This window comes from Papaver somniferum, unplaced genomic scaffold, assembly GCF_003573695.1.
Source record: "Papaver somniferum cultivar HN1 unplaced genomic scaffold, ASM357369v1 unplaced-scaffold_10, whole genome shotgun sequence".
Taxonomy (NCBI): domain Eukaryota; kingdom Viridiplantae; phylum Streptophyta; class Magnoliopsida; order Ranunculales; family Papaveraceae; genus Papaver; species Papaver somniferum.
In genome coordinates, this window is record NW_020618825.1 from 6,416,593 (window position 1) to 6,439,669 (window position 23,077).

Here is a 23,077-nt window from a genome sequence, read left to right on the forward strand (position 1 = left end):
TAATCGATTGATGCTATGTGAGCGAAAATTAATGGTTGAACGTCAAGTATGGGATATTGTTTCATTGCTTGAAAGACACAAATCAGTTGTATGTAAGTAAGTCTTTCAGACTTAGTACGAATATAATGGCAATGTTAAACGATATAAAGCTAAACTTATTTCCAAAGATTTTATGTATAAATAAGGCGTTAATTATAGGTAAGTTTTTCTCTCGTGTCAAAAAAATTCTTATGCAAAATTATCATAGTGTTATTTGTAGCTCGGTATTTAAGAGTTGCATTAACAAAATGTGAAAAATAGCCTTTATTAATGATAAATTATAAAGAAAATTACACGTGTTAATAAGAAGTATTGGCCTTATAAAGATAAGAATACGTAGTCTGCAAACTTAAGAAATCAAAGTATGACATTAAGCAATCTTCCAGAAAATTACATATCTAAAATTCAACAAGACCATTAACGTTATTTGGTTTTGGATGACATTATTATAGATCATTGCATATACCTCAAGATCAGTGGGAGAAGTTCATACTCTTGGTACTTTATGTTAAGACTTACTACGTATGAGTAGTGATCTTGACTTTATGCATGTCTCTGTATTTTTTGAAATAAAGGATATCAATGAAGCTTACCATGTGATAACAAGTTGTTGATATGTTAGCTAAATGCATAAATCGAAGAACAAATAACAGGAAAGCTATCAAGAATCTTGAGGTACCAGTCTTTCTTATATGTCTTACAATTAGTTAGCTAACTCAGTTAAAGTTGACTGAGTTTCTCAAACTTTAATTTTAGTGGATGTACGGATCCTATTAAAGAAGAATTCATTAATACTAGTCCCACAAGGTTTGAATATTTATGTATGTCTACGAGACTCAGAGACTTAAGGTTTGTCTCTATATATTGCTGAAATTCATCGTCTTAGATTCGTAGCATTAAAGCACGATATGATACAAAAAGGAACAAAACACATGAACCTTGAGTGTATATGCGTGAATCAAGAAATTCAGAAACAATAGTTGTTCATGTATCAGTTAAGCACAATTGCATTCAGAGATGCACTTATTGAACAATTACCATTTAAGACCTCTTAAGAAAAGATTAAAAATCTTATGTTTGTGGGAGTGATTGATTATTGAATTCAGCTAATTTATGTGCTTATTTTTGGACACTTATTGAGCTCTTACTAATGTCATTCTGAATTATTTCTGTATCCATGTTTAGTATACACTTATATGAATGAATGAGTGTTAACAAAAATAGTCTTTCTTTTAAAGACATCATTGGACCATTATGATACCCCAACTTAAGGCCTAGTTAAGTAAGTTATTTGTGTTGTGGTACATGGAAGGGAGCATGTTGATAACAAGACAATGTGCAACCGCTATGACTCGCATGGATAGCTTAGTTGACCAAGGTATTACGTTAACCATTAAATTTTGTTAGCAATTACGCGCGCCTTATGTTTTTCTATGATTATCCATTAAAATGATTATCACACGGACCAGTGGGAGAATGTAAGAATATTTCTGTATGACTAGAAATATTTCCTTGGGCGTATGTAATAATCTTGGTAATCTAGATTATTGCTATACTTATATCTGGTTTCCTTTATGGAATTATATTCCTAATATCTCTTCTTTGATGGACGGACGAGATTTAATACCAATACTAAAGCTTAGGAACTTGGTCCTCCTTCTACATATAAAGGAATGCAATAGCCACCAGTATTGGGTTCGAAAATATATCATTTATAACGTACAAGGTGAAGAAGAAGAAACCATGACCTCCATAAGGTATTATCGCTGCCTCAAAGATGATCGATGTGCGATGGATTAGGCTACCAGGTATTTCTCATAAACTATTCTTACATATTAATTGTGTGATTATCATGAAGTTCAACGATCCTATTTAAGTATCTATATAAAATAAATCTTATAATATATTGTTTCAAGAATCATCTATTGCGTTAACAGAAATGTCCCAATAGTGTCCAACCCCGGCATCAGCAAAGCATTTCCTAGCAGCAGCTTCAGTTCTACACTCGTGAACAGCAAACCCATTGAAACTAGATTTAGCGACACTTCCCTGACATACAAGCACACACTTGTTCACTTGTTACTCATCATCATCTTCAGCCATGCTGTCCTATTCTTCATTTCTGACGGTCTCAGCCCACTTTATTCTCTCAAGCATCAGCTTTCCATATCTTTTGATGGATTTATTACCACCTTCCAGAACCACAACAGTTAAATCTTCAGTTATCACCAAACAACCTGTTAGCCGATTTTCCCGAGCATGGTCATAAACCTTACGTCGGGTTTGTGGGTGTGAAAGGTCATTGATCTTATATACAGAAACAATTTTCTCAAGTTTGTTTGGATTATCAAAGAGCTTCTTCAGTTTTTTCTCACGGCGTTCTGCAGGTGTGAGCTTACGTGCAATGTTCCTGTCGATGTGGGCTTGTTCAGGCGCAGCAGCTTCACTCCTAATTTTCATTTCAAGCCTCGTAAGATCTTGTGTATCTTCAGATCCATGACCTTTCATGAGATTACTCATTTTGACCTTTGACTTTGGGGGTTCTAGCAGACCTTGCATGATCATCTCCTGTCTGTCTTTCTCCTTTGCAAGACGCGTTTGAGTAGACAGTTTCTTTCCCTCTTTCTTGGTTAACATAAAATATTGGGGAGGTGGTGGGGAAGGTCCAGCTGGGAGCTCAATTGGCAGAGGGTGCTCAACATATATCGTGATTTTTCCCGTTTTTAGTTTGTCGTTTTTGATGCTGTCACTGCTAATGTCACCGTAAGTTCCAGAAGGCAAAAGCACAGCATCCCACCACTCGACCTCAGGGATTGGGTCCTTGAGTTTTTCTTTGATGATCATTCCGTCTGCATATACTTCAATCAGATTAGGGTTGATATCAGGCCCAGCCTTGGTTTTTGCCAGTTGTGCTTGTTTCATCTTCAACTCTTTCGCCTGTGCTTCTCCGAATTGGCTCTTGAGTTTATTCATCTCTGCCTGTTTTGACCACGCACCTTCCTCCACAAACTGAAATTCCATTCTCTTTGGCCTCAACAGCTTCGCCTTGTTGATACCCATTCTGTCATCATAGTGAGGATTTGATTCGAGATCCACCTCCAGTTCAGGCTTAAGGATTTGGAACGCATCCTTTTTCTGGTTGTTGATATTGAACTTCAAGGTGCTAAGATTAGTCAACTTTGTCTTATTAATCAGATTGCCACGCTCATCTACTTCTCTACCATGTGCATCTAGACGTAGAACAGGAGCTGTTGTTTTCTAACGAATAGCAACCTTTCCTGGCATCTTCCCAAGAATAGATACAGTTGCATTACCTGGTTGTGGAGTTACTAGTGCAGTAGTCAAAGGAACCACACTTGACGCTGGAGGTTTATGTACCTCGCTGTGTAATCCCAAGGGAGGCGTTGAACCAGAATATTTGGTATAGAGGCTTTCTTTACCAGTGGTATCTTTTTTAGCTTTTCTGACAATTGTTTTTGCATTTGTAAGGCTCTCTTTGCCTTTTCTAAGGCTACAAGAGAAAGATTTCCACTTTTGGTTGTAACTGCAGCTGTTGTCCCATCTGTACTAGAATTTCCAAGAAAATCATCTGGAAATTGAACATACCTTGGACGGAGGGGGGTGACCATGTGCCGAGGCCTCCTGGCCAATCCTTAATGGAATTTGGTTCGGTTCCAGAGATGCAACGTTGTTATTCTTTTTGTGGTGTCTTCTTCTGCGATTGCATGCCTCACCATCAGAATCACCGTGAGAATCAGAGGAGAAACCGTGGTCGTGATGTTTTCGTTTGAGTATCGTTGTTAGACCAGAAGCGCCCATGGCAGTTTTTTTGAGGGAGGATTTATTTGAGTTACAATCTTGAATAGGGTATGCGTATTTATAGGTTTTATGGAGTTATATTTTAGGAAGGATTGATAAAAATCAAATGTATTTTATTCGTGGCCGTTGATGTGAACCTCTTACGTCTCAATGAATCATATCCGTTGGAAGGTTTGAGAACTAGTCTGAAAACAAACCTCTATATTATGCCTCTTTCACTTTCTCTCTGGCGATGAAACCAAAGAAGGGAAAATCAATTTCGTTTCATCTTGGGGGAAAAATTCTAATCAATATAATGAGGTACCCGGGAGAAACGAGGGATTTTCTCCCGGCACACCATTATTGGTTTTTCGTTGACATGAATTGACCTTGTTTAGTATAAGTTCTTGAGGCATTCTGTTGCTGGGTTTTTTGTGCAGTTATCTGCTTGTGGCAGTAACTTTTTAAGACTAAATACAGTTGAAGACTGGAACTTATAGCAGTTTTCCCAGTTTAACAGACCTATAATAAACTTAAAATCAAACTCAAAACATATAAGCAGTTCCAGTAACTAGATCGTTTATACTTGGTAAGACTATATGGCTCACAATCTGTTGAAAATCCTCCACATACGTCAGTCAGCGGCCGAACTTCCAAATGCCCATATGAAGGTGTCAGTGAAGGAATTTGAGACGTAGCTTTGCGTTCGCATTTCCAAGATCAAAGGGCATGCGAAAACTGTTCAGGAAGTTTTCAATTTCATCAAATATTTTTTCTTCTGTCTGGACTGCAAGATCAAAGGGCATCCGAAATGTTTGATGTGCTACACACTGCACTTCTGAATCTGTGATGCAAAACTGTTCAGGAAGTATTCAATACCATCAAATTTTTGTCCGCTGTCTGGGGACTGCGAGATCAAAGGGCATCCCAAATGTTTGATGTGCTGAGATGAAGAGGGCTGACTGGTAGCTCGTAATCAATCTCATCAGAGCAGGCTTCACAGTCAATCAATGCAGTATTAGTTCCACAACTGAATCTGTTGCCTTATCATTTGCGAGCATAAGATTGAGATGTTGCATCAGCAGAAAGTGAACACCTCGGTATCTGTCACCACAAAAGAATCATCACGCTGTCTAGATTTTTGGATCCCAAACATAATTGTCAAACAGACTGCCAGCCAAACAAGTGAATGTATACAGGTATGCCACCTGAAGCCTGTCCCCAAAACTAAAAAATCTGAACCTGTAAAGGGTTTCTAGGTGATACAAATTCGAGTCTAAGTACTATTTTTTTCCACGAATTTGGTCATGAGATTGTAAAATGTACTGGAGAACTCAATCCAGCCAATAATTTGTAAATTAATTTGCAATGCAGTTGGGTATGATTTCCTTCATTTCTCTCTTTTCCATAACATCATCCCATCTCTTAGCTTCTAATGACAACTGCAAGATGAAACTTAGCTTATATAAAGACAACTCTTTTTATTGATGTTTATAAAATCTCTCAAAACTAAACACAAGCTCTAATCTTGCTCATATGATCAACCACAACTTTGGTGATCATATATATACAGAACTATGAATTCTTTTTCCTAGTCCTATTACCTTATTACATGTCTTTCCTTTTCTTAGAACTAGATGACTTCTAATTCCCTTAGGATTACATCAATTTCCTAATCTTGTCCTAATCAGCTTGTTAGTTACTTCTATGTTGAAGTTTAACCAAAATTCTCCCCGTTAAGCTTCAACCTTACCCGTGACATATCTTGTACTCCAATCAATTGTATCATTTCTTCAAACTTGATCCGAGCTAATGCCTTTGTCAATATATCTGCTTTCTGCTCAGTTCCTGGTATGTGTTCAACGTTAATGACCTCCTTCTCGATGCATTCTCGTATGAAATGATACCTTTTGTGAATGTGTTTTGTCTTCCCATGAAACACTGGATTTTTAGTGAGTGCAATTGCATACTTATTATCAATCTTGATGAGAACTTTTTCAGGTTCTCTTCCTTTGATTTCACCCAATAATTCTTGAAGCCATATTGATTGCTTAGCTGCTTCTGTTGCGGCCATAAACTCAGCTTCACAGGATGAGAGGGCTACAGTGTCTTGCTTCTGTGAACACCATGTGATAGGTGCTTCTCTTAGATAAAATATATGACCAGTTGTACTTTTTCCATCATCTTGGTCAATATTATGACTGCTTTCACTAAACCCAACAATTCCTTTTGATCCTCCTCGACCATACTTCAATCCACAACTGATTGTTCCTCTTAGATATCTCAATATCTGCTTTATTACATCACCATGAGACTTGCGTGGACTCTGCATATAACGGCTTGCTACTCCCACAGAGAAATCCAAGTATGGTCTTGTGTGTAACAAGTATCTAAGGCATCCAACATTTCTTCTATAACTCGTTGGATCAATCTCAGCTTCTTCTTGTGCCTTTGAAACTTTAAGTCCAAACTCCACTGGTATCTTAGTTGGATTACAAGTTACAAGTCCTGCTTCTTTCAGAATTCTTCTTGCATAAGCTTCTTGTTTAATCTGAATCCCATCTACTCCTTGATGGACTTTTATGCCAAGGTAATAAGTGAGTTTTCCGAGGTCTGACATCTCAAACTTTGATGACATTTCTCTCTTGAACTCATTGATCACCTTAAGGGAGTTGCCAGTCAAAAATAGATCATCTACATAGACTGCAATCACAAGAAGCGTTCCCTTTTCTTCTCTTCTGTATACTGATGTTTCTTTAGAGCACTTAAAAAATCTGATTTCTCTTATGATTTGATCTAACTTTGTATTCCAGGCTCGAGGAGCTTGTCTTAGACCATATAGAGCTTTTGATAACTTATAAACCTTATGCTCTTGTCCTTTTAATTCAAAACCTTCTGGTTGTTCAACATACACATTTTCTCGCAATTCACCATGTAAGAATGCTGTCTTAACGTCTAAGTGGTGAATTTCCCATGAGTTTGATGCTGCCTCTGCAATTAATAAGCGTATTGTTTCAATTCTATCAACTGGTGCAAAAACTTCATCAAAATCTATGCCTGATTCTTGTACATATCCTTTAGCTACAAGCCTTGCTTTGTATTTTTATTGACAGTACCATCAGCATTCCGTTTTATTTTGAAGATCCACTTAAGACCAATCACTTTTACCCCACCTGGCTTATCAACTAGAAACCAAGTCTTGTTTTTGTTGATTGAGATAATTTCTTCTCTACATGCTTGTGTCCATTTAGTCGAGACCTTTGCTTCCTGAAAATTCCTTGGTTCATCATTAACAGAAAGTAGCATAATCTCACATTCTTCTGCAGCTTGAAGAACATAATCCTCCATATATTGTGGCTTTTGTATCTGTCTTGTTGTTTTTCGCAGTGGAATGGGTTGAGTTATTTCATCGATCTCCTCTTCTTCTTCTTCCTCTTCTTCTTCTTCTTCTTCTTCTTCTTCTTCTTCTTCTTCTTCTTCTTCTTCTTTATTCTCAGTGTTTTCATTATTCTCTTCTTCTTCTTGATTAACATCATTGTTTCCATTGGTATTGATGATTATGGGTCCTTCGCCTTCATCAATTACTTGACCCCATCTCATGTGAAACATTCCTGGATCGCTACTTGGTCCATCATTAGTTTCATCGAATACCACATTTCGACTCACTATTACTCTTTTCGTTGTTGGATTGAATAATCTGTAAGCTTTGGATACAGGATCAATTCCTAGATGCACAAGAGTCTGATATCGATCATCCAGTTTCTTAAGAGTTGCAGAATCAACTTTTACGTATGGTTTGCAACCAAACACTCTTAAATGGTCTATGTTTGGTTTTCTCTTTCGTAAACTTTCATATGGAGTCATGTCTTTCAGAGCTTTCGTAGGTATCCTGTTTATTAGGTATGTGGAGTGTCGTACAACTTCTCCCCATAGATAATTAGGTACCTGCATAGCCTTTAAAGAACTTCTTGTCATCTCCATTAGAGTCCTGTTTAACCTCTCCACCACTCCGTTTTGTTGTGGTGTATATGGTGTTGTGAGTTGCCTTTTGATTCCATTTGACTCATAGAACTTGTTGAACTCTAAGGAAGTGAACTCTCCTCCTCTATCAGTTCTAAGCATTTTGACCTCCTCTTTTAACTCTTTTTCTATCAGATTTCTGAAAGCTTTGAATCTGTCAAATGCTTCACTCTTTTCTTTCATAAGAATAGACCACATATATCTTGAGAAGTCATCTATAATAACAAATATGTATTTGTTATTTGCAAGGGTTTGTGGTGTAATAGGACCACATAAATCAGCATGAAGAAGCTCTAATGCCTTTGAGGCTCTGAATATTGTTGCTTTTGGAAAACCTTGACGCGTTTGTTTCCCAACTAAACATGATTCACAGATCCTTGATTCATCGTTCATCTGTGGTAGCCCTCGAACCATCTTGTTTTGAGACATTTCCTTTAAAGTTCTAAAGCTTATATGTCCTAACCTTGCGTGCCACTTCCATGTATGATCTTCCAGTCTCATATTCAGACACAATGGCCTTCCAATCATGAGACTTATCTTGTAGAGTCTATTCTGTGAGCGTGAGACTCTAACTAAAAGTCTTCCACTTGGGTCATGAACTGTTAGATAATCTTGTCGCATTCTAACATCACATCCAACTTCTGTAGCTTGTCTTAAACTTAGAATGTTGCTTTGTAATTTTAGGATGAAGTAGATGTTTGTGACAAGCTTCTGTTCTCCGGTCTTGCTCTAACATAGAATTGATCCTTTCCCTTCAATTTCTACAGAAGATTCATCCCCAAACTTCACTTGTCCTTTGATTTTGTCATTGAGTTCAGAAAAGTAGTGTCTCTTACCAGTCATGTGATTGCTGGCTCCATTATCTAAATATCATATTCCTTCTTCTCCATCCTTTGATTCGTAGTTCTTTGGTATTAGTTTCCCTTCGTTTAAGAATACAACTTCGTGCATGAAAAGAGCTGTATCTGCTTCCCTTGTTTCATTCTTGTTTTCTTCTTCCATCTTTTGTATTCTTTCAGGGCATACAGAGGAGAAGTGTCCTCGTTTATCACATCTGTAACAGATAATGTTTGATTTATCCTTCTTTTCTTTCCCTTGGTTTTGATCATTCTGACTTGTTGTTCTATCTTGTGTGTCAAACCTTCCTCCCCTTCCTCGGCCTCTGTTTACTCTACCACCTCTTCCACGACCTCTTCCTCTTGTCGCAGAGTTTTGTTGGTAAGAGTTTGTGTACAAGAGTTTTCCTTGAGTTTCTCCATTGTTTTCTTCATCAAGGATCTCTCTTCATATGCTTTCAATCTTCCAATTATATCTTCATAGCTAGTCTTCTTTAAATCTAAGACTTGTTCGAGAGAAGCTATGATATGAATATACTTGGATCTTGGTAAACTATTGAGAAACTTATTTACCAGTTTATCTTCATCAATGGATTGTCCAAGTGACGCAGCTTTTGAGGCTATCTCTGATAGATTTCCAGCAAGATTGTCAATGGTATCAGTTTCTTTCATCTTCATTCTTTCAAATTCAGACATTAAGGTTTGCAGACGGGCTTCTTTAACTCGATCAGCTCCGAGATTACGTGCCTTTATTGCATCCCAAATTTTCTTTGAAGTTTCCAGTTCGCCAACTTGTAGAACAAGACATTCTGGTATTGCTTGAAAGAGTAATCCAATGGCAACATTGTTTTTGTCTGGGTCCAATATACCAGGATCAATTGTTTCCCAAACTTTGTAGATTTTCATCAGTACGTTCATTCTCATGGCCCATACTGTGTAGTTTGTGGCGTCGAGGATTGGAACTTGTATTGATGGTGGCGTGAACTGTTTTGCACCCACAATGGTGGTTTCATTTTCCATGGCTCAGAAACAAGCTCTGATACCAATTAATGGCAACTACAAGATGAAACTTAGCTTATATAAAGACAACTCTCTTTATTGATGTTTATAAAATCTCTCAAAACTAAACACAAGCTCTAATCTTGCTCATATGATCAACCACAACTTTGGTTATCATATATATATAGAACTATGAATTCCTTTTCCTAGTCCTATTACCTTATTACATGTCTTTCCTTTTCTTAGAACTAGATGACTTTTAATTCCCTTAGGATTACATCAATTTCCTAATCTTGTCCTAACCAGCTTGTTAGTGACTTCTATGTTGAAGTTTAACCAACAGCTTCTGTTCACAAACTCATATAAATTGTTGCATTCCATGGTTCTTCTCTCAATAACACCATCTTCCGCTGACTATCCCACTTGGACATTCTTATGAACTATACAGGCGTTTTAAAGTACACCCCATATAACAGCATTAGCTTTCGATGGCATACTATTCATGAACTTAACCGCTTGTGCAACCAATCCTGCCTGGCTCAGAAAATCGACCACGCAACCGAAGTGTTTTCAATTGTGGGTTCAATCCCAAATTCGGACTTCATTCTCTTGAAATACATTAACCCTTCCTTGAGAATCCTGCATGAGGGCAACCAGATAGGACACCACAAAAGTGATTGCATTAGGCTTAACACCCAATTCCACCATGTTTTCGAAAAACTTAACTGATCTGTTCTCCAAAACCATGCATTGCCATGCCAGAAACCATTACTGTCACTTCTCCCTCAAGCTTCTTCTTAACTCTTTCAAAAACAAAGTATCGCATCTTTGATGCGCCCACACTTAAAATACATATCAATCAATGCAGTATTTGACTATCAAATTGATTTCCTTTCTTATTCCTAATATAAGTAGCTCCCAAATTTTGACAGATGTGCATTGTCATTCAGAGTTACATGCATAGTCATGTTAGCACCAAGGTTTACGTTCAAGGCTAATTTAAGTGTTACGACCACTCTAGTTAGGGTATTAGACAGTAGTTAGTACTTAAAGTCTTAAACTAGATACTCAAGAATTGTAATTACCATAGATACAACATTACTCTAATGACAAAGTATATTTGTACCATAATAATTTACTTGAAACCTAAGCGTAATTAATGTATCTAACATACCAAAGTTACAATATTATATCTACCAGCACTAATCATCTTTCCTTAGTTAGATTGTAAACAATGTTAGCTTAGCTTGTTACTAAACATGATAACTAGCCTTAGTTGCAGCTAACATACCTAGTTAAAAACTTGGGAGGGGAGCACAACCTTATATAACACGCAAAATGTCCACAAAGGAACATTACAAATGTGTAAACAAGTTAGCCTTTAGGGTAGAAGGAAATACAGATACATGACAAAAATAACAATATATCACGTTCTTGTCCTTTCCACATTTAAAACCACAGTACTCTCTCATTTCAATTTTTCCTCTACAGTGACTTATTACATATGCTGTGGTTTGTATGAACTAAAGCATGTCCGATTCAAAACAAGTAAAACCCGATCCACTGTTACAGCCCAAATAATAAAAAAAAAAAAAAACTGTGAAATATCGATTCAGTTCATAAGTGTGAATTCAACAATGTTATAAGCAGAAAGAGTAAGTCAAGTTTTAAGCATTAGCTTGTAATGGAGATGGCCAGTTAACTGATAGATAAGGATAAAAAAGCAAACACATATGAACTCTTATTGTATCTGAAACAGGAGTCACTGCGCACACAATAAAGTCATGTCAATATGAATTTCTCAACTCGGTAAGCTTTAGTACAATCAAGATTTAAACCATGCAAAGTTTATTGTGAAATTGGAATTGACTAGTTAGATCTTTGGTTCTGCTGAGCTTTGTTCCCTGGCGTAGTAACTATAGTACAAAATATAAGGAGGAGATGCAGTGGTAGAGATTATCCTCAAAAAACATGTAGTTTGCACATGCTTCTCATGTTTTAACTTCATCACGTTTTATGTATTCGTTGGAGATTGACAGGTTATACGAGGATGTATTGTGCTAGGTATGCCACGTCTGACGTTTCATTCATTATTCTCGCTGTTGCACTTCTTACTTTAGTAACTCTAAACTAAAATGATGATCAGGTGACTCTTTAGGGTTCTTTATATACACATACATCTTTTTGCTAAGAAATCACATTCACAAAATAGAACAATGATATTGCATAGTGCAGTTAAAAAAACTCATCAGCCGTTATAGATCTAGCCGTCAGCAATCTCCCCAGTCCTTGCTTTCGCGATTATCTTGGCCATTACTTCCTCAACCTAGAAGTTATGAAAGAGAGAAAGTATCTATTACTGATGGACACATACACTACGACGTACGGACAGAAATCTCATCTATAATTCTATTTCACTAAAGAAACTTTTACTTGAATGACTTTAGTTCTTCTTAACCAATTCTTTTTTGATTTGGGAAAGATAATTACTGGTTCTTTGCTGAGTACAGTCTCCAGTTTAACTTTTGCTACGAAGTTGTATCAGTAATAAACTGCGCAGCAAATTATAAGTTTCCTTCAAAGAAAAAAATTTTTGATCAGATGACTGAATGATACACATTTTATCACTTCTAATAGCAAACATGACGGCATGAGATCTTCTATGGAAAATCAACCACTATGGGCTGCTTTTCATCTTGGACATACACTTTTTCCAGTAATGTTTTGGGGATGCCTAGAACATTGTATGAAATTTCCGTCCCGATGGGATAGTTTCTTTAAAACATATTTTTTGAGAGAACTGATGGTATTGGTACGTGCTGTGACAATACTAAAACTCCCTAATTTTTCTATCCCCGCTGTCAGGATTTTCCTAGATTAAATACGGAAAAAATCTACTGCCGACAGGTCGGAAAAGATTCCGTGGAATCCTACCTGCAATACAGATTCTTCCTGACACATCAGTCATAAGTGTCTTCCAAAGTCCAAGCACTGTGATAAATGTTTGGATGAACAGTTATCCTATATGACGACGTTTACTAGTCAAGTCGCAACATCATCAAAAGCAGCTACATCTAAACATCTTTCCCTATCTGGACAGTCCTTTCTGGATGCATATATCATGGTATTGGAAGTGTATAAATTTGTTAGTCACTGTAGCAAACATGACCGACGAACTAGGCTGCAACATTCTAGATTTCATGCAAGAGAACAATTTGATCAAACGACTCAACGTACTATCATTTCTAAGAGCAAGCACTATAACATGGACATCTTCTATCCCAAGATGTTTTTCATGGAAAACCAAGCACTGTGGTTCCTTTTCACCTTGAATAAACTCTTTTCAACAAATGCTCCACATATCCTAGAATGTTGCAGGGAACATCTCCATACAGACAGTGACGGACAAGAAAGTTGCTTTAATCCATTTGCTTATAAGACACCTTTTTAAGATAATTGATGATGAATGTCTGGATGAGCAGTTATCCAACATCCATCCACAACCTCGTTAAGAGCAAGCCTTATGGTGGAATCCAAACTATTCCAAGTGTGGAAAAATCATGGAATGTCAAGTCTAGTCGCTTCCAAGTTAGGGTCTTCCACACAAAATCCAAGCAAGGTTCCACGGTTTCGTGGAAGGGTTCGTGGAATCCATCTAAACGCAAATAAGAATAGCGTTAAACGCAATTTAAGAATGGAGCTAAAAAAACGCAATTAAGAATTGCGTTATTTTTTATCCGTAGATTTAAGATGAGTTGTTGAAATCTAACGGCTGAAAAAAAAACTCCATTCTTAATTGCGTTTTTTTAGCTCCATTCTTAATTGCGTTTTTTTCAGCTCCATTAAGAATAGTGTTTCTACTATTCCACCATTACACTTGCGCTTCCATCCATAGTTCCAAGTGCTGAGGTGGCGTGGAAGATGGATGGATTCCACCATAAGACTTGCTCTAAAAGCAAATGAATTTAAACATAAATTCCCACCAGGACAGTCTTTTGCTTGATGAAATTGTTCCTGAAATGTTCCTTCCATGGTAAATAACCACCATAGTAGTTGGTTTTCCAAGGGGTTGAACTCCCAAGTGAAAGTCTAAACAAGGATATCTCTGAATCACGTTTAGGCAGTGCGGAAGGGGTAAAGTCCTATTCTAATAAGGAGTCCGAGAATCTAGATGCTAAAAATATGTTATGACTGAAGCGGATACGGGCAAATCCATAGATCAAGGAAAACTCGGTTAGCTTGGACACCAAAGGATAAAGGTGTAAAACGTGCCGACCCAGCACAACCCAGCCCACGAAGTCACGTGCTAAGCGTGTTGTGCCGTAATTAAGGAATGTCATAATGTGTCGTGCTAAATGACATGTTCTGTTGTGTTTTGCCGGAAAAATAAACGTGATATGTCGTGTTGTGCTAGGTCGGGCACATTTATTTCATGTTATTTAAAGGAAATATATTTCAAATATTTAGGTATTCTATGAGCTTTTATAAAAATAAGTCCGTATAACGACGATTAAATGTCAAAAATTGGCTAGAATAAAGAGTATTTTATGAAATATACACAAAACGTGACGTATTTTATAGCGTTTTACACATATTATGACGTATTTTTTAACGTGTTGTGTTGTGCTCTGTCAATGTGCCAATAGGCTAACCCAGCACATCCCATAAAACTAACGTGTTGGGTCGAACTGGGCATAACCCAATTTACACCTCTACGAAAGGAAAATAGTGGACAAGGAAAGTAGTGGGCTTTAGGACAAGCCCAATAATAATGAAAATCATAATACGGCCAGTGATGCTGGGTATGAGGATGCTACCATTCCAGGAGAGTTCGGTAAAACTGATGTTAACAAGAAACTAGCCTTCCGTGCAAGATTGGACGCTATGAAATCACAACCAGATGTTGCTCTCTTTGCCAAAGCTATGTTGGACGATAAGACTGATTTCGGGGGTAATATTTAGGACGAAGCTTGTCCGGATATTAGCAACTTGGGCCTCAAAGCTCAACCCCTAGGTTTGCTCAGTTGAGTGAAAACCAAGCTCACCCTCCAATTAAATTGTACCTAGTAATTACAAATGAACATCTGATGAAGATGAAGAGGGTGAATTTTATAACAGCTATGAGGATTTGGACATTATGGCTACCTTTATTCCAGGAGTAAACCGTATAAAATTAGTAACCATGGAGGAAGATTAAGAGGAGTGGGTATACGTAGATAGTTTCTTCTTTTTCTTTTCTTTCAAGTGATGTTTTTTGTTTAGAGTTTTAGTTACGAGCCTTTTAGAGCTTGTTCTGATGTTATTTTATAATTCCCCTTTCGTTTAAGGGGGTAGGGGGTCTTTGAGCCCCCTTGTTCTGTTTCCTCTCGTTTTCTAGTTTCAACCACTTACGGGAATGACTGCGGTCTGAAAGAAAGAAGATTTTATTTGTACAACTCGTAAGCAAGCCAATAAGTGGCAGTTATCTGCATTATCAAGATTTAAAGTCAATTTATAGATAGGAGAACTTAAAGAAGCATCTACTACTTGTTAGATATTTTCAAAACATATGAATTATGTTTGCCGCTACCACTTGTTAGAAATTTTTCTATTTTAATTCGAAACCTAATTCAAATTTTGTTGAAATTTAAATAGACTCATATATACGAGTAGCAAACATCGATGCCTCTTGAAGGTGTCGTTTGGTGATGAGTAGACATCTCCAAAAAACATGAAATCTAAATTATAAGGGACAATGGTGTTTTTTAATATGGACGGTTATCTACAGTTTGGATAGATAAAGAGTGGTTGAGATTGAGCTACTTATGCTGGTTTCAATACCTTATCTAATTTTTCCCGTTGGACAGAGATCCACAGTTTGAACACATAAAGGACGGTCCCGATTCACCCACTTGATGTATTTTATCAATATTTACACCCATCTGCCCTGATCTCATATTCTTGCCGTTACTTTTTTTCAAGGACCTATTACAGAATGGTCATACTTTTTGTAATTCGGTCACAAAATGATCATACTTTTGTAATTCATTTACAAAATGGTTTTTTTCCATCCGATTTAACACTTTTGAATAAAACGGTGTTATCTTTTCTGAAAATACCCTTCCTAGTTAACTAATTGGTCGAAGTGGTGGTGATGAAGCGGTGGTGGTGGAAGCTTAAGAATCTCTGCTAAACCTCGAAGGGGAAGCGGTGAACCCTTTGGGTGAATGCGGTGTAACGATCCTAAATGCGGTGTAACGAACCTGAATGCGGTTTTACGATCCTGAATGCGATGTGACGATATGTAAGCGGTACCGCCACCACCTACCAATAACACCACCGAGATTACAGTGAAAGCACTAGTTAAAATTGTGTATAAGAAAGAAACTAATTCCTTTCATCATTATCTTCTCGCGCAGTAGCTGTCTTGCATTTGATGATACCACAACCATAGATCTACAATCTGAACATTGAATCCGAGAGTAATGGATTCCAGAGAACAATTAAATCTGAGAGGATAAGTGATTATGACATTGATCTGTCTTCTCCAATCTCCAAGGTATGTGTAAATATTCCAACATAATACCAAGACTCAGATCTGATTCTGGAAACCGCAAATTCTAATCAGCACGGTTACTAGATCTTCTTTTCAACACAGCCTCCACTCTCACTCTCTGTGTAGGATGGAGGGAGTATATATAATGAAATTCATGTGATTTACTTTAATTCCCTTTTAGTTAGCCTATACTACTGTTGCTGTTATGTGAGACAGACTGGATGACGGTGCACATGAGGATGAGCCTAAATGAAGAAAAAAAAACGATGACGAAATAGTTTGGAAAACAATGACTTACCCTCTCACAACCGAGGTCTTTACCATAACTACATCATCCCATCTCTGTGCATTTTCCGTCTCCCTGCTAACTCTTCCACTTCGACATTCTTATGAACTAACTCAAAATACAGCATTAGGTTTTGAGTTTTGATGGCATATTGTTTAAGAAGTGAACCGCTTGTGCAACCACTGCTACCCGACTCAGAAAATGGCACCCTCTGAATCCTGAAGAGTAATAGGTAACGGTGTAGTGCTCTATCTTTTTGAGGTACGAAAAATTAAGCAACATGAACTTCTCAAAGAAAGCTCTAATGAAACTGTAAACAAGTAATGGATATCCAGAACTGTTAATACCAAAAGTGGAGTAGTTCACATTCTATGAAGAATATGGTTTACACTATCAAAGTCTAACGATCAATAACATAGTGACATATAAGGTAAAAAGGCTCAAAACTCCCAGATTCAATCCAAACTGTAAGAACATTGTTGCAAAATTTTTAGAAGTTAAAATTAGGAAATACAGATGGATCATCATTTTTTATTCTTTTTGAAGCATATATTTTATTAAAGTACTAAAGCACTATTACACGAGGTACATAATATCCTGAGATTCATCAATTACATTTAGATTGATAAGCCAAGAATCTGCAGTAACATGATTTTGGAGCACAATGGCATTCTTCAGATCAGAGTTGCATGGGAGGTGGATGTTGGTGTTGAAGGTGTCGAAGGTCGAAAAGCCTGATAAACGCATTTATGTGTCTATTTTGATCTCAATTATGTGTATTGTCAGTGCTCGCTTTTATACTTATTTGATTATTTTATGTTTTTGTAGGTGTTTTTAGAGAAATAAGCTTTTGCGTGAAAACTGGCTCAAAAAAGTGGTATTTGCGCTCGTGGGAGGAAATCACTAAAGACACCCTTTATTTGGATAAGGGGCACTCAATTACTAAGGGGCACCTACTTGTTATTTACACCCAGGACACCCTAAGTGTTAAAAGCACCCAACAGCAGGATAAGGGGCGTCATCTTCTACATTTGAATTTTTGCTTTTTGGCGGGAAACTCGTTGCAGCATCGTGTTGGAGCAAGACAGTGCGATAGATATTCACGGGAATGGATAAACTTTGACTGATTATGAGTATTGGCGACAAAACATCGATGGTAAGAGAGTTTGTATTAGCACAGAAGCCGTGTGAGAAGATTAACATTCGTTCTCAAAGAAAACAGAGAAGGGATATATTCTCGGGTTTATTGGCTTTGCTTTTGGAAGGTACGTGGAAACATTTTCGAGTATGTTGATGATTTGGGAAGATACGTGAATGATTGAGAGAGTATATGGACGCATAGGATCATATCCTATATTTACTAATGAGAGTTTTAATCAAAACAGGGAAGAAAAGTCGTGACCTATTTGGAAAAGAAAACCAGAGATTTAATCGGTATTTTTGGTTGTTGTGTGTATAAATAGGATGCTGGGACCGAAACAGGGAGAGGAGAAAACCTTAGGAGAAGTTTAGAACACCACAGAGCTCCAGAGATCGAGTTGCAGGAAAATACAATATTCTGATGCTGCTGCTGAAGAGGAAGAACACGAAGAACATTGACGCACAAGCAACTGTCGCAGAAAACTATCGTTGTTTCACAGCAGAACCTATGTGTCGTTCATCACAACGGTTTCATTGGGTCTTTAGCTATTATTTCGCTCTGTAACAGTGATTCTGCAACACCAATACACTGTTGCAATCAGTTTGTGTTATTACTTTTCACTCTTTTAATCATCTTTTGAGCAACAAACACATATTTTGAGACCATAAATATGAGGAGCTAAACCCCATTGCTGAGGCGATAGAGGAAGCTATTTTTCCAACAAAAAGTGGTATATTCTATTTTATCTTTTTATTTGCAATAATTATATGATTATTTTACTTGAACTATTATTGAATATGATTTTGATTTGAGTGATTGTGATTTATTTTGATGGAGTATGCTTAGTTTTAAGACTTTTGATGCTTCATACTTGGTATTTACAATTATTACTTTTGAAAATCTACTTGTTGCAATATTTTAGAATCAAATTAAACGAGAAAATTGCATAAATATAAGTATTGGTTTAATCACTTTGAACTTGGAAAATAGTGGAATCTTAGCCTCAGTGTTTCTTTTAATATTGATATCATCTTTGATTGAGTTTGCTAAAAATTTTAGTGAGTTTTATATTCTAATATTATAATTTAAGTCTAATTAATATCCTTCACAAGTCTGAGAATCGAACCACTATCCATAAATCACATCAATTTTTGGCGCCGCCGACGCGGACTTGTTTTTAGGGTTTTAGATTATTTTTTTTTTATTTTTTTTTTATATTTTTGTCATTTTTTATGTTTTTGGGTATTTATCTTGTATCTACAGGTTCTGGATCATAAAGGAAATTGAGCCAAGGAGTTTGGTGATTTCATAGAGACTTGGAGCTAAAGATTAAAGCAAAAAGAACAGAAAAGAAGACAATTTTATTTTAGAAAATTTTAGTTTAGGGTTTGTTTATTTTATTTAAAAAAAACTGTATTAGGGTTTATTATTTTTGTAATTTTTCTTTATTTTTTCGGACTTTTGGACTTTTGGACTTTGGGACATTATTTTTTTATTACCCTACGGAAGGGTACTTTAAATATAAACTGTTTGCATAGAAGGAGGACAATTACGATATTGTCTCTGCACCTTGGGTTCGTACACTAGACATCGGAGTCAGTGGCCCGAGTCGACTACAACCGATTCATCCCCCGTCTAGAATGGGAGGTAAGATTCTAAACACTCGCGAATCCCCTGTCAGCGAGTTACTGGACTCCTTCGTATGCATATATGTTGAGGACTGAATACAGACATTTATTTTTATAGTAAAGGGAAAGGCCTGGCCATACAAGATAAGCGCGGATTTCATCACCGTTCTCTTCTTGCCAGCTTTAGGAACATGTAACCTACGCGAACCTAAGCCTAAAATTTTGACTAGAACGAGACCGATAGGGTAACGAGCTTAACAGGAAAGTCATTCGAAAAATATTGGTTACTCTTTTAAGCATACTTCGAAGTTCTTGACGGTTTCTGTAAGTTGAATGCGTGACTGCGGTGCCTTGTAATACCTGTGAGGCCTTGGGTATCAAATCTACACCGAGCTTCCCTCGCCTCTATTGAACTTACGTTAACTTGGATTGATTCCAGAGGGGTTTGCTTAAATTGTAACGAATTACCGTTCGAAGGATTAGAAGCTGGTCTAGAAACAATCTAAGTGGAGCCATCATGCTTTTTGTTTGCTAGAAATATATAGGTTTGATTTGGTTGAGTCGGCCTTGATCTTTGTTTTCTTACCCTTCCAATTTATAAAATTCTATTGTATGCCTGAACGTAAAAGAGACCCACTAGGTAGATTTGTTAAAGAGAAACCTAGTAGTTCGAAGCGTCTCGATTACCTTAATCTAGAGAGTCCGACTTTTGAAGAGTCTATTTTTGAACGTATTTTGACTGACGAGAGAATCCATGTTGCTCCGATAGCGCCAGAAATGGCAACTTTGAAAGCTTTGTTGAATCCAACTAGGAATACTCGTCCCTCATGTATCAGGTTAGCTGAGACGGAAGCAAATTATGAACTTAAACCTGGGACCTTACAGCTTCTCCCAATCTTTCTAGGGAAAGAAAATGTAACCCCTATTTCCATGTTAGGGACTTTGAGGAAATTTGTAGTACCCTCAGGATTAGAAATCTAGATGATGATGCTTTGAAACTTAGGTTATTCCCCTTTTCCCTGAAAGATAAAGATAAATCGTGGCTATATAGTTTGGCTTCCGGGTCAATCGAAACGTATGAACAACAACTTATTTGAACAAGTTTTTCCCTAGGCACAAAACATCGTCTAGTAGAACGCAAATCTGCACGTTTTCTCAACAGGAGGGAGAAACTTTGTATAGGTATTTGGAAAGGTTCAATGATTTATTAGCCCAATGTCCTCATCATTGTTTAGAGAAGGTTAGGTTAGTTCAGATAATTTATGAGGGTTTAGATTATCCCACCACAACCACAGTAGAATCTATGTGTACTGGTGGACTTGAGAACCACACAGTTGATGACGCGATGACATATTTGCATGAAGTCGCCGAAAAAACCAAACAATGGGAAAGTAGTAGGGGACCCCAGAAAACAATTCTTCTTAGCAGAGGAAACGTTAATAGGGTAGAAGGAGGCTATGAATCAGATGCCAAAATTGCTGCTATAGCGAAAAGGTTAGAAGTTTTAGAAGTGGGTAACACTAGTGGTAGATTGGAGCCTCTTTGGGAAGGCCAGAATAATAAAGAGCAATCCAATGCTCTATATAATAACAATAGGTTTGATAATCGTCAGAAGTTTGACCCATATTCAGAAACCTATAATCCTGGTTGGAGGAACCATCCGAACTTTTCATGGTCTAAGGGCCAGAGTCAGGGTCAGTCTAATAATTCTAATGCTCCCCCAGGTTTTGGCTATACTAGGAATACATCAGGCCCAGAAAATAAAACGACTATCTTAGAGGAATCTATTAAGATGTTAGCAAAAACTCAGGAAATGTTAGCACAAATCCATGTTAGTTTTCAACAGGAAACCAAGCAGAATTTTAAAACTAATGCTCAGAGCCTTGCTAAGTTAGAACTTCAAGTCGGCCAAATAGCTAAGACCTTAAGTGAGAGAGATGATGGTAGGTTTCCTAGTCAGACTAATCCCAATCCTAGAGGAGTTCATGAAGTAGGTACAAAACCATCGAATCAATTGAATGCTATTAGAACCCTTAGGAGTGGTAGTAGAATAGTAGACAATCAGGTAACCATGCCCGATAGTGAACATACTGTAGTTCACCCCTCAGGACCACTAGCTAAGGAAACTGATAAAATTTCTGATGATGCCAACTCAGTTCCTGAGAGGTCTGATTCTATGCCTAGAGCCCCATTTCCTCAGCTATTAGTACCAACAAAGAAGGAATCGAACTTTAATGACATATGGAGGTTTTTAAGCAAGTTACCATAAACCTTCCTTTATTAGATGCAATTAGGCAAATTCCTGCTTATGCCAAGTTCCTTAAGGATATGTGTACGCGAAAGCGAAAACTTAGCGTCCATAAGAAAGCCTTTTTAGCTAGTCACGTAAGTTCAATCATTCAAACACCACAACTCCAAAGTACAAAGACCCAGGTTCTCCTACCATTGCTTGCACAATAGGTAACTTCCGGGTAGAAAAAAGCTTTACTTGACTTAGGAGCCAGTGTGAACTTACTCCATTCCATGTATACTTACAGCTAGGACTTGGTGAAATGAAACCTACTCAGATGACACTGCAGTTAGCTGATAGGTCTGTTAAAATCCTCGAGGTGTTATTGAGGATTCTTATTGAGGTCGACAAGTTTATTATCCAGTGGATTTCGTGGTCCTAGATACCCAACCTGTCCCTGACCCAGAGAACCAGATACCTGTGATTTTAGGTCGCCCATTTTTAGCTACGTCTAATGCGATCATTAACTGTCGAAATGGTGTGATGAGTTTATCTTTTGGTAATATGACTATGGAGATGAACATTTTTAATGTCAGTAAGCTACCTCATGAGCTAGATGACACATGTGTTGAAGAGGTGAACATGATAGAAGCCTTAGTTCAGGAGTCATTACCAAACATTTTGTCTGAAGACCCATTAGAAAGTTGTCTATCCCATTTTGGTTTAGATTTTGACGACGATAGCACTATTGAACAGGTGAATGCTCTATTAGATTCTACCCCTGTGTTAGACACTGATAGATGGAAAGCTAGGTTCGAACCGTTACCAGTTTCTGAGACTACCCTAATTCCTTCTTTAGAAGAGCCCCCAAAGTTGGACCTTAAACCACTACCCGATACTCTAAAGTATGTGTTTTTAGGCCCATCTGAGACTTTACCTGTGATTGTAGCTTCCGATTTGGATAGTGATCAGGAAAGTAGGCTAGTAAATGTACTTCAAGACAATAAGGAAGCTTTAGGGTGGACTATAGCAGACATTAAGGGTATAAGTCCTACTGTGTGTATGCATCAGATTCATTTAGAGGAAGACTCCAAACCTTCTAGGGAGATGCAACGTCGACTGAACCCTAACATGAAAGAGGTAGTTCGAAAAGAGGTGCTTAAGTTGTTAGATGCGGGTATTATTTACCCAATTTCAGACAGTAAGTGGGTCAGCCCTGTTCAGGTTGTCCCCAAGAAATCAGGTATCACTGTAGTCCAGAATGATAATAATGAATTAATCCCAACCCGAGTGACCACGGGATGGCGTGTGTGTATTGACTATAGGAAATTGAACAAGGTCACAAGGAAGGATCACTTTCCCCTTCCTTTTATCGACCAAATGCTAGAGCGATTAGCTGGACATAGTCACTATTGCTTCTTAGATGGCTACTCCGGTTATAATCAGATCGTTATTGCCCCAGAAGACCAAGAGAAAACCACTTTTACCTGTCCCTTTGGTACCTTTGCGTATAGACGCATGCCTTTCGGGTTATGTAATGCCCCTGCGACTTTTCAGCGTTGTAT

At 37.5% G+C, this 23,077-nt stretch overlaps 1 pseudogene; it reads right to left on the reverse strand.

Moving 5' to 3' along the window:
- Positions 1–1,950: 1,950 nt before the first annotated feature.
- On the reverse strand, positions 1,951–3,668 carry LOC113326238 (annotated as a pseudogene).
- Between the last annotated feature and the right edge of the window lie 19,409 nt (positions 3,669–23,077).